General features: G+C 38.1%; 1 long non-coding RNA gene across 1 annotated transcript in view; it reads right to left on the reverse strand.

Annotated features, from left to right (window-relative positions):
* The window catches only part of LOC125504607, a 17,722-nt gene that overhangs the window by 1,410 nt on the left and 4,574 nt on the right, over positions 1 to 11,738 (reverse strand). The window contains exon 2 of the long non-coding RNA XR_007281590.1: positions 2,932 to 2,951. This is a non-coding gene — a long non-coding RNA (uncharacterized LOC125504607). The remainder of the gene's footprint in view (positions 1 to 2,931; positions 2,952 to 11,738) is intronic.

Consider the following 11,738-nt stretch of genomic DNA (forward strand, 5'->3'; position numbering starts at 1 on the left):
AAAACATGGAATTTTGGCATAATCTTGCACCTAAGTGTCTGATATTCAAATTTCACTTTCTGGGTCAAAACTACTCGAATTTCCTCACTCACGTTATTATGACTGAATCGACTTTTCATACCTCTATCCAACGATGCCAAAAAAAATTCTGTGGCTCGAATGGTTCTTGAGAAACTTGGAAAAAAGCAGCGTCATGTTCAAGTGGACTTTGCAACTCAAAAAAAAACACGCAAATCTGAAACTTCTTGAATTCAAGCATTTTTTGAGAAAACTGCCAACAATTCCCCATCCATGGCTCATTTTCTAAAAAGGGCATTTATTTCTGTCTAGAATGATGTACAAATGAGCTGAGCAAATTCTTGCTCATTTTGCCTTCGAGATATGAGCAAAAACGGGACGGAAAACATGGAATTTTGGCATAATCTTGCACCTAAGTGTCTGATATTCAAATTTTGTTTTGTTTCACACTGTGACTGGAGCCCGGGAAATAGAATAATATAATATCAAAAATTGCCTGAAACATCGAAACTCTGTGCACATATATATGGAAGGGTCTTTGCACTACAGAATGCAGGAAACAAACGAAATTAATAGCAAACTCTCAAAATTTCCTGAAAATTGCCTGATAGTCAGTTGATGAAAATCGAAACCCCATTCCATTTACAGAACAGACATTTCTCTACAAAATTAATTAAGAAAGACTCTATAGATAGCTCTACCGATTTCTGAGGAAAAAATGTCAACTCCAGCATGCATGAATGAACTAGTGACTTGATTGAAACGAAAATGGAAAAACCTGACTGGATTTTTTTCAAGTTTCACATTAACGTACAAACGGGGCCCATTAAATCGCAATTTTCGTACGATTTCGTGGAACCACTGAATGGCCCAGCATGCAGAATCGAACCTTTGAGTCCATTGTTGGTGATAGTGCTTAATAGAAGCAAATTCATCCCGCGCCAATAAATTATTCGGGTGGCAGTTTGCGGCCAAATAGAACCCATTCAAGAATGGTACAAGTGTGAGCCTGGCAGCGAAAAAGTCACTACAACAAAACGGAATTTATGCGACCTCATAATGGTCGATAAAGGCACTCGAAATTATGAACTTACTATTCTTCGTAGAATGGAGCCATCATCATAAACTAAATATATAAGGCCATTCATTCATCGAGTGGATTCTATTGAGTTTGATCGGTGAAAAGCGCAGCGAGAAACGCCAAAAAATTGGTAATAAATGGTTTTTACAAAAGGCATTGTACGCGGGCGGGTGAGCGCGCTGGACCTAAACTCCTATGGGAATATGCAAGTCATTAATCTTCATTTGTTATCGGCCACTTCAACTGTTTAGCTTATTGTCTGCTTATTATAATAATGTCTCTATTAAATTCTGCATTCTTGAAGAAGGTCTCCGGATTGAAACGCACTTTCACACCAGCCTCCGCATAGCGGAAAAATCGCATCCCAGTGCAACTCAACGAGCGCAAAAAGCAGTTGTTGCAAAAGAAGCAATTTCAATGTAAGAGCGCCACTCGAATGAAACTTTTCAGCTTCTAATTAGTGTGAAAATCGTAGCAGGAAATAAGCAAATTTAAATTCAAAATGGATTCCCAGATGCCATACCGACGCTGCTGGAATCGTTAAGACTGTTAGGAGCACTTGAATCTAGATCAGTTGAGCGAGAAGGAAAAACTGATAATTAAGGTGACAACCGGCCTTAATGGGAAATAATAAAACACTTTTCAGAAAAGCAATTTGTAGCATTAATTAAAAAATTAACATTTAGATTATTAATAGATCATTTAGATAGATTAATAGGCATTCTTGGCATAGCGATAAATTACTGCCAGGTAGCTACCAATCCTCCGGCCCTATTTTTCCGTTTGCTCGCTCAGCTATTTAACAACAAAGTACCAAACCATCCCAATGGAATATGAATTTACATTGAGTTAACCGAAACCAATTAATTCGCCACATTTTCGAGAACCCGCTCTGCATTGGGAGCAAAACACTGACGAAATTGGTACCATTAATTTGCTTGAAAATTGCCGCAATTAAAATCTACTCCAATAATTAATTATTTGCCATTATGGAGCGGGCATGGGCGCAAAAACTGGAGCTACCGGGCCGGGAGCAAGAACTCGACCAACTGAGACGAACAACCAAACCAGAGATAACAACCAATTAAAAGCCATGTTGTATATTGAATAATAATTACATACGGCCGTTTAGCGATCGGTAGCCAAGCCCAAATAGTCAGCCGGCATGTGCAATCTTCACATCTGTCTAACAGAAAAGAGCACTCAAAGAAAAACAAAAAAAAATAAATCACAGATCAGGAGAAAGACTGGGAAAGCCAAGGAAAAAGACGCAGTAGAATGTCCCGAAATGGAGATATTACAAGCCAAATATACACAAAAGAGTAAGGGAGGCAACTGAAACCTTTTAGAAGCGGCAAGTGATGAGCATTACAGACATCAACAACAGATGGAAATCATATATGGAAACATTTTGTGAAGATCAAAGCCTGGAAGTTAATTATTCACTATCAGAAGATGCAATTAAACCTGGGCTATTAGGACAGCGGCACAGACGCGATGAGTTATAAAGAAAAATACAAAACCGCCCAAAATCTTTCCGAAGGTTGAACATTTCTTGGGAAAGAATCAATGGATTAAGTCGAACCACATTTACACTATCAATAAGCCGATGCTAATTGTATTAAATACTAAAATCCAAATTTCAATATCTGAAGCGCTTTTTTCGCGAAAAGCTTCAGATGAGCTTAATATAAAAATTTACTACGACAAAACCGATAGCTCAATCGATACGAAATCCACCCTACGAGTCAGTTGATGAATATGGAACTTAAAAAAACTTAAAGCTCTACATGTACATACATGGCAACCAGGGGAAAGTGATCTAAACTTACCTGAAGCTGCGCAGCGTCACCTGGAAAGAAAGAAGAAAATGCGTTTAGTACAGCAGGAAATCTTATGCAAAGCCAAACTTATGTGAAATCAGTAAAAGAGGGAGAAATATAACGAATTCATAAAACTAAACTCAGTTTAGGGCAAAAGAGTCATAGATTAGAGAGCATTCTTACCAGCTTTTTGCAAGCTGGCGCCCCCTCCTCCATTTTCTATGCGATAATCATTGGCTTGTTCGCCCTTTCGATGATTTTGTTTGTTTATTGTTCACACTTTTGTAGACAGTGCCTTTTTTCCAAAGGCAAATTTCACGTTTCAACTTAACGAAAGTCAACAGCAACTAAACCGGAAAAGCTACAAGTGCCGATCTTTCACTGACTTAGAGCCATTTATATTTGTCTAAATTTCATTCAGCTGCTGACATTCAAGCACAACGCCAAAACTGAAATTAATAACCGAATTAATTTCGTTTCCCTAAAAATATTGACCAATCGACAAAACCGCGCGGAAATCAATTAAAAATGAAACTGCTGCTCAATTTCCGAGCGATGAAAGAAACTCATTAAAATTGTCCTTTAAAAGTCCACGTCGTACGACGACGGACGAATTGACAGTTCTCCAACCAATAGAAACACTTTCGTACCATCGTATCATCGTACAAACGGATGCAAGGAACGCGGGCTTTATTCGGCCACAAGCGCAATTCGGTACGGCGCAGTGAGACGCGATGAGTTATAACTCATTAAGTCACAGTGATACAATGAGTCACATACACTGATCCCCATCCATATTTAACATTAAAGGAAATTAAAAAGTTTTAGACTAGAAGCATTTGGCACCGGACTAAGAAAATTCAGAGCAATTCTTGGACCAACGTGATCCATTAGCAGAAAAGGCTGCTACTAAAAGCCGAAAGAATTGGGTGTGTCTCAGATAACGACGACGGCTTTAAATAAATTAAAGAAGTCACCTGCAATTTGTGAAATTATTTCTAAGAACTTCACTGGTGCGCTCGCTTTTCCCTTTACGTCGCCCATTATCCTTCCTTTTCTTGCCCTTAATGGTTCGCTGCAACTACGAATTCATTTAATTAGTTTTATCGAGTTTCGAAATTATTTAGAGAGTATTGGGTGTTGAAAGCGTTATTAAACAACGGGAACAGCCCTCAAACCGATAAGAAATCTGCATGCTTCCAGCTTGGGTGTAGCGATTAAATTGCGAGCAGTTTACATGCACGGTTTATTAAATTACGGACACAAAAGCCATTGGAATCCGCATCTGGCCGCCTTAATTACCGTCAATCAAAGCGCGATTAATTACTTAGTTGCAAGCAACTCATCTTCAATATAACGAGCACAAATATTGCGATCCTCATTCGAATTATAATTAGCTTAACTTAACATAAAACGGAATTCGAATCGACTGACAACTCTTTACTTAGTTACCTCGCTTAAATCCACTCAGCAACCAATTACTTGCAATTTATTGGTGACGTATCGGCTGAATTAAGCGCAAATAATACAAGACTAATTGAACGTATCTCTGTCACTAATAGTTCTGCGCTGACTTTGCTTTATAATGTTACTTGGGCCAATCGGACTCTGGTTATGTAGAGCGATTGATTGGGGCTATTAAAGAACGAACCAATGAAAAGCGGAAAAACTGCTGAAGGTTCTAAGCGGCAAACTGGAAACCGAGTTAGGAAATGTTTGGTGGGTTAAGAATCTGCTGCAGATGAGGCAGAGCATCTGCATTTGATAGAACAGGAAATACAGGTTCGGAAGCATTTGATCATCCTACAAAACTTCTGAGGCCTTCGGCCTCCTCTGAGCACCAGTTAGGCAAACATTTTCTACCATCAATTATGTGTAAATTGAACCCGTTGAGCTCCTGGACTATTCCGAAGCAATTCTGATCGACATTGACGATGAACGAACCGTCGATCGTTCGATGCGATGTTGCAGACAAATCTATTGTTTTGAGTCCTTAACCAAACTCATAAATAAAGGGATCTTTACTTAAATTGACATTTATGTGAGGCAACGGATTCTACCCTGTTACGGCCGTAAATCAGTTTGACGTCGCCTGCATTCGTAATGTCCATTCGAAGAAGATCGGATCTGCATCATTCGACCAGTTGTTTGTTGCCCGATACGTAATTGGGAGGAAACGCGTGATTTTGCGAAAAAACGCGAAGCGACTAGTGGCTTTTGATGGGTTTTTCACCAATTTTGGGGACAATAAGCAGATTTTCCATCTTTTCGCCCGTTGTCGGTCGTACAACAAAAGCTGAAAGCAGCAGGGGGTTGCGCGCGTTTTCCATCTCGCCTGGAATAAACTACAAATGCTCGCTCCCGATGGTAGGAAATTACAGGACTACTATCTTCCATTTTACGCCCCAAAATTTCTTATTCCAATTTCCTGTTCGCGTCTGTCAGTTGTTATGAGTCATTTTCTGATAAGGACTCGTAGCGCGACTATTATGCAATAGAACTATTACACAAAGCGCTTATCGCCCATTATATGTCATGCTGTGGGGAATTGGCGTTAGCAGCACTGTTTTCTCGCCTCGGTTGGCGAGACTGTGCCTTCATTTCACGCCATTCTCAGGTACCATTGTGTTGTTCCATCGATACTGCAACCGCTTTTATTTCAACATTTAAATGGCTCTGGCGGCCGGAACCGGACGCCCATTCACTCGATTGTCATTCTTTACTAATTTGTTATTGGCTCATTTTATGGAAATATTTAAAGAGTGGCTCAAACAATGTCGAAGACATCAATTCGTTGATGTGGAATTGTTCCAACAGCGGCTAACTTTCGCGTCTCAAGTGCGCCAGCATCAATCAAAGTCGGCCTGGGTAACACTGTGGATTTTCAGGTGTTCACACAGCGACACCGATACGGCTTGCCGTATTGATACAGCGACACGGTGCGCCACACTTTCTCAATGTTGGGAAATATTTTTTGGAAAAATTTAAATGTTCTCAAAATGTCTTAAATTGTGCAGCATTTTCAGCTCACGGACGCGAGGAATGCATCGAACTCATTCAAAAACATGCTGGAAGCTGCAGATCCGAAATAATAGATATTTTCGGCMCATTTTAAGCGTTTTTTGAGAGATTWCGATRTTYAGCCGACGATTTCTTCCTTATTATTGACCCAAACACCTTATAAATGCCTATTTRTGACCTTCTTTCGTCGAAAGGAATCGAGTGAGCTCAAAAAACACGCATGTGAAATTTTGATTTCTGGTAGATATTTTTTCAAAAAATATAAATKTTCTCAAAATGTMTYAAATTTTACATCATTTTCAGCCCAAGGACGCGATGAATGCATCGTAGTCATTAAAAAACATAGTAGAAGTTTCAGATCCAAAATAATAGAYATTTTCGGCATATTTTAAGCGTTTTTTGGGGGTTCACGCTCTTTTGCCGACGATTTCTTCCTTATTATTGACCCAAACACTATATAAATGCATATTTGTGACCTTTTTACGTCGAAAGGAATTGATTGAGCTCAAAAAACACGCATGTGAAATTTTGATTTTTGGGCGAAATTTTTCCAAGGGTGGAGGTCGATTTTTTGAAAAAATTAAAAATTCTTCCAACTGTTTTAAATTTTACGTCATTTTCAGCGCATAGACGCGAGGAATGCATCGGACTCACTAAAAAACATGTTAGAAATTTCAGATCCGAAATAATAGACATTTTTGGTACGTTTAAGCGTTTTTTGAGAGATTTCGATATTTAGCCGACGATTTCTTCCTTATTATTAACCCAAACACCTTATAAATCCATATTTGTGACCTTCTTACGTCGAAAGGAATCAATTGAGCTCAAAAAACGCATATGTGAAATTTTGATTTTTGGGCGAAATTTTTCCAAGGGTGGGGGTTGATTTTTTGAAAAAATCAAAATTTTCGCAAATCGTCTTAAATTTTACATTATTTTCATTTCACGGCCGCGAGGAATGCATCGTAATCATTGAAAACCATCGTAGAAGTTTCAGATCCGAGATAATATACATTTTCGGCACATTTAAGCGCTTTTTGAGCTTTCGCGATCTTTAGCCGACGATTTCTTCCTTATTATTAACCCAAACACCTTATAAATCCATATTTGTGACCTTCTTACGTCGAAAGGAATCGATTGACCTCAAAAAACACGCATGTGAAATTTTGATTTTTGGACGAAACTTTTCCAATGGTGGGGGTCGATTTTTCGAAAAAATGAAATTTTTTTCAAAATGTCGCAAATTTTACATCATTTTCAGCTCATAGACGCGAGGAATGCATCGAACTCATTAAAAACCATGCTAGAAGTTTCAGATCCGAAATAATAGACATTTTTGGCACATTTAAGCTCTTTTTGAGCTTTCGCGATGTTTATCTGACGATTTCCTCCTTATTATTGACCCAAACACTATATAAATGCATATTTGTGACCTTCTTACGTCGAAAGGAATCGATTGAGCTCAAAAAACACGCATGTGAAATTTTGATTTTTGGTCGAAATTTTTCCAAGGGTGGGGGTCAATTATTTTTTGAAAAAATGAAAATTTTCTCAAAATGTCTTAAATTTTAGATCATTTTCAGCGCATAGACGCGGGGAATGCATCGGACTCATTAAAAAACATGGTGAAACCTTCAGATCCGAAATACTAGACATTTTCGGCACATTTAAGCGCTTTTTGAGCTTTCGCGATATTTAGCCGACGATTTCTTCCTTATTATTGACCAAACACTATATAAATGCATATTTGTGACCTTCTTACGTCGAAAAGAATCGATTGAGCTCAAAAAGCACGCATGTGAAATTTTGATTTTTGGTCGAAATTTTTCCAAGAGTGGGAGTCGATTTTTGGAAAAAATGAACACTTTCTCAAAATGTCTTAAAATTTACATAATTTTCAGCTAACGGACGCGAGGAATGCATCGAACTCATTGAAAAACATTGCAAAAGTTGCAGATCCGAAATAATAGACATTTTCGGCACATTTAAGCGGTTTTCGAGCTTTCGCGATCTTTAGCCGACGATTTCTTTCTTTCTTGGGGGTCAATTATTTTTTGAAAAAATGAAAATTTTTTCAAAATGTCTTAAATTTTAGATCATTTTCAGCGCATAGACGCGAGGAATGCATCGAACTCATTGAAAAACATGCTAGAAGGCTCAGATCGAAATAATAGACATTTTCGGCAAATTTTAAGCGTTTTTTTAGAGATCACGATCTTTAGCCGATGATTTCTTCCTTATTATTGATCCAAACACTTTGAAAATTAATATTTCTGACCTTCTTACGTCGAAAGAAATCGCTTGAGCTCAAAAAACACGCATGTAAAATTTTGATTTCTGGTAGATATTTTTCCAATTTTTTATTAAAATTAAAAAATTAAAATTTTCCAAAATCCACTGAAATCCAAAGTTTCACTGAAATCGGATCTAGTTCTGATTTTTTACAGGGTTTCCCACGTGAGCAAAAACAGCTACACCAGCCAACACCCAATAAAATCCAATGTTAAGGCCTTAAAAACTGCCAACATTTTGATAAATTTAGGTAAAAACATACAAAATATTTTCGTATGGGTAATTGCTGGTCATCTTCTAAGCAATTCCACTCTATTTCTTGAGTTTCCTGTTTCTCAGTGAACCGGTTTTCAACGAAAGGTTTTACATCAATTTTTGATAAGGCACATCACCATCAAAGTGAAAAAACTGGGGATCGTTACAGTTTGCAATAATGCAATTTCTAGCACAATTTATATGGTTTACAATGATTGTGCGGTGTGAAGTCGATAAAACTGCTGGCAAATATCCCAAATCGCCAATAAAAGATTGCGTCCAAAAGCGGATTCTCTTCGATTGAAAAAACGTTTCTCATTATGAGAGATTCGGCCATGGATTTACAACTTTCATGCTTCTGAATGAACCTCACTAACTAACCCTACCAAATCTGTATTATTGAAAGTTTGTTTACATAATTGTATTCAAAATATGCTTTAATGCCCCGAAAAAAAAATTCAAATTTAATGAACAAACTGTGGTTGCTACATAAAGCTCTGTTCTGCTCTTCTCCTCCGTGAAACCTTGCACCCGGACGAAAGCCATCGACAACTAAGGAGAAAAACAAAGCCATAAACCCACTGTTTTATTTTATTTTATTGTTTTCCGGTAAATTACGCTTATCTAACTATCGCACCGGATATGGCATTGATATGCATATTAATAGTCAATTGTCGTCAAACGACCGGCATAAATCTGGAGGAAAATACCGCCGTTTAACTTTTAAATTTTCACCTTTAACAAAGAATTCGTAAAATTGATAATCGAATTTCACCTTCCTAATTGAAAAGGAAACATGCAAATTTGAATACAAAGGCCATTGGAAGGCTTAATTAGTAAATAATTCAGCATAGTTTACGGCCGGGTATTAATGCTTTGAATAAAATGCCATTTATTGAGCTGAGTAATGAGAGGGTTTAGACTTTAGCCAGTTACATCACCGTTTCCATTCGAGCAAAAAACGAAAAAATGGGGAACTTTAAAAGCTGGAGGCATTGAAAATGAGCAAGAGAACCCTTGATTCACCTGCTGCATCAGAGGAAGGCAAACTATGAACATTATAGAGTAAATGGGAATGTAAATGAATGAAACGAGTGTAGCTGCACACGCAGCTATAGCAGTTCATTAGAGCGAATGTCCCATATATCTTGGGCTACATATTGAGACCTGAATAATTTAAAAGGAAATTAATTTGCATCGAGAATTTATACCTCCAGGTCCAATTTACGCCTCGGCGCGCTGGGCATATCAAAAGATTGCCGCCTCGCCAGTTCGACAAATATGAATGATAATAGATAGTAATTGAGTGGATAGTAATTAAATTCGTGATAAAGCATCGGGTATCGGGTTCTCTAAATTAACTTCCAGGGGATCAGCGCACAGTAGCGACGCCAATAAATCCCCGCAAAGACAGTTGTTATCTCGAGGAGTAGAAGGCCAATTGGTTAGAAACGACTATTAGCGGCTCTTCGAGTCGAATCTCTCCCCAGGCCATCTCTCCGGTTTCTTCGACACCAGATAAAATTGTTTAATAAACGGCCAGGCTGTTTCTCAGAACGTCGTTGACACCTTTTTATTGGGGAGATCGAGATAGCGAGATAGGCTGCTGGTTGGAAATCGCAATACGGTACGATCGCAGTAATTAGCAGCCTTCTACATAACGCAACCAAGATCTACCTTAGCCTCAAGCAGCTCATAATGGTTTCTTCATTAATGCCGCTCAACCACACAGACACCTTCCTTAAAAATCCATTGTTCTCATTCCCGCTGTTCAATTGATTCGGAACGAAATTGCTTGAAATGAAAATGTACATAGCGGATTTGCGCGAAAAATCCATGGCACAAATGTGCAATTAGTTACCGCGTTTGGGCTCGAAAAGAACTAAACGTGCCTTTAATGTGGCATGGTTGTTAGAAGGACTGAAAACTCATTATTAGACCGTATGCACATTGGCCGTAAAAGCAGGTATTATGACTGTTTCAGGGAAAACCCTCATAATTAAAACTCCAGGTGGCAATTTTCCGGTTAATATAGAGGGTGTTTTCGGCCATTGGCCAACCGCAGCAGCAAAACCCAACTCGAAAATAAACTTTAATTTGTGCCATTCAAGCGACAACTGTCACTGTACTGTCCATAAAGCTCGATGAATTATTCGATTCTGCGAGCCTAAACGAGAATATCGAGCCATCAACTATTAAATTTCAGTTGCAGTTGGCTTCAGACGTCTGGAATGTCGGGAATTTGCATATACGATGCGTATAAATGTTCCTTGAAAGACACATGTCCTTGTGCCTTGCCTGTGTTAATGAGTAATTAATGGCTCTAAAATAGACATCACGATGTCAGCTTTTTAACATCTACTAATTGGATGGATAACTACAGTTACCTTCTATGTGCCTTTCTCAGAATACCCCATAACCGGCCASTGTTCATGATTGCTGATCAACTCTGTTTTAGTAAGTTTGAGAGAAATTTGCCATCAGTTTCTTTCGATGGTGGAATGTGCACTTCTGCAGTTTTTYAAAGTTRAACCAGAGACGATTTTTTGAAAAAATTTAAATTTTCTCAAAATGCCTKAAATTTTACGCACTTTTCGTCTCCCGGACGCGAGGAAYGCATCGAACTCATTGAAAAACATGCAAGAAGTTTCAGATCCGAAATAATAGACATTTTCGGCMCATTTTAAGSGSTTTTTGAGCGTTCACGATCTWTATCCGACGATTTCTTCCTTATTATTGACCCAAACACTCYATAAATGTATATTTGTGACCTTCTTATSTCGAAAGGAATCGATTGAGCTCAAAAAACGCGCATGTAAAAYTTTGAATTTTGGGCGAAATTTTTCCAAGGGTGGGGGTCGATTTTTTGAAAAAATTAAAATTCTCTCAATAAGTCTTAAATTTTACATCAYTTTCAGCTCACGGACGCGAGGAATGCATAGAACTAATTGAAAAACATGCTAGAAGTTTCAGATCCGAAATAATAGACATTTTCGGCACATTTTAACCGGTTTTTGAGCGTTCACGATCTTCATCCGACGATTTCTTCCTTATTATTGACCCAAACAGTTTATAAATGCATATTTCTGACCTTCTTACGTCGAAAGGAATCGATTGAGCTCAAAAAACGTGCATGTAAAATTTTTACTTTTGGCCGAAATTTTTCCATGGGTGGGGTCGCTTTTTTGAAAAAGTTAAAATTTTCTCAAAATCTCTTAAATTTTACATCATTTTCAGCTCACGGACGC

This window comes from Dendroctonus ponderosae, unplaced genomic scaffold (assembly GCF_020466585.1).
Source record: "Dendroctonus ponderosae isolate FM_Combo_2020 unplaced genomic scaffold, Dpon_F_20191213v2 Dpon_F_20191213_5, whole genome shotgun sequence".
Classification (NCBI taxonomy): domain Eukaryota; kingdom Metazoa; phylum Arthropoda; class Insecta; order Coleoptera; family Curculionidae; genus Dendroctonus; species Dendroctonus ponderosae.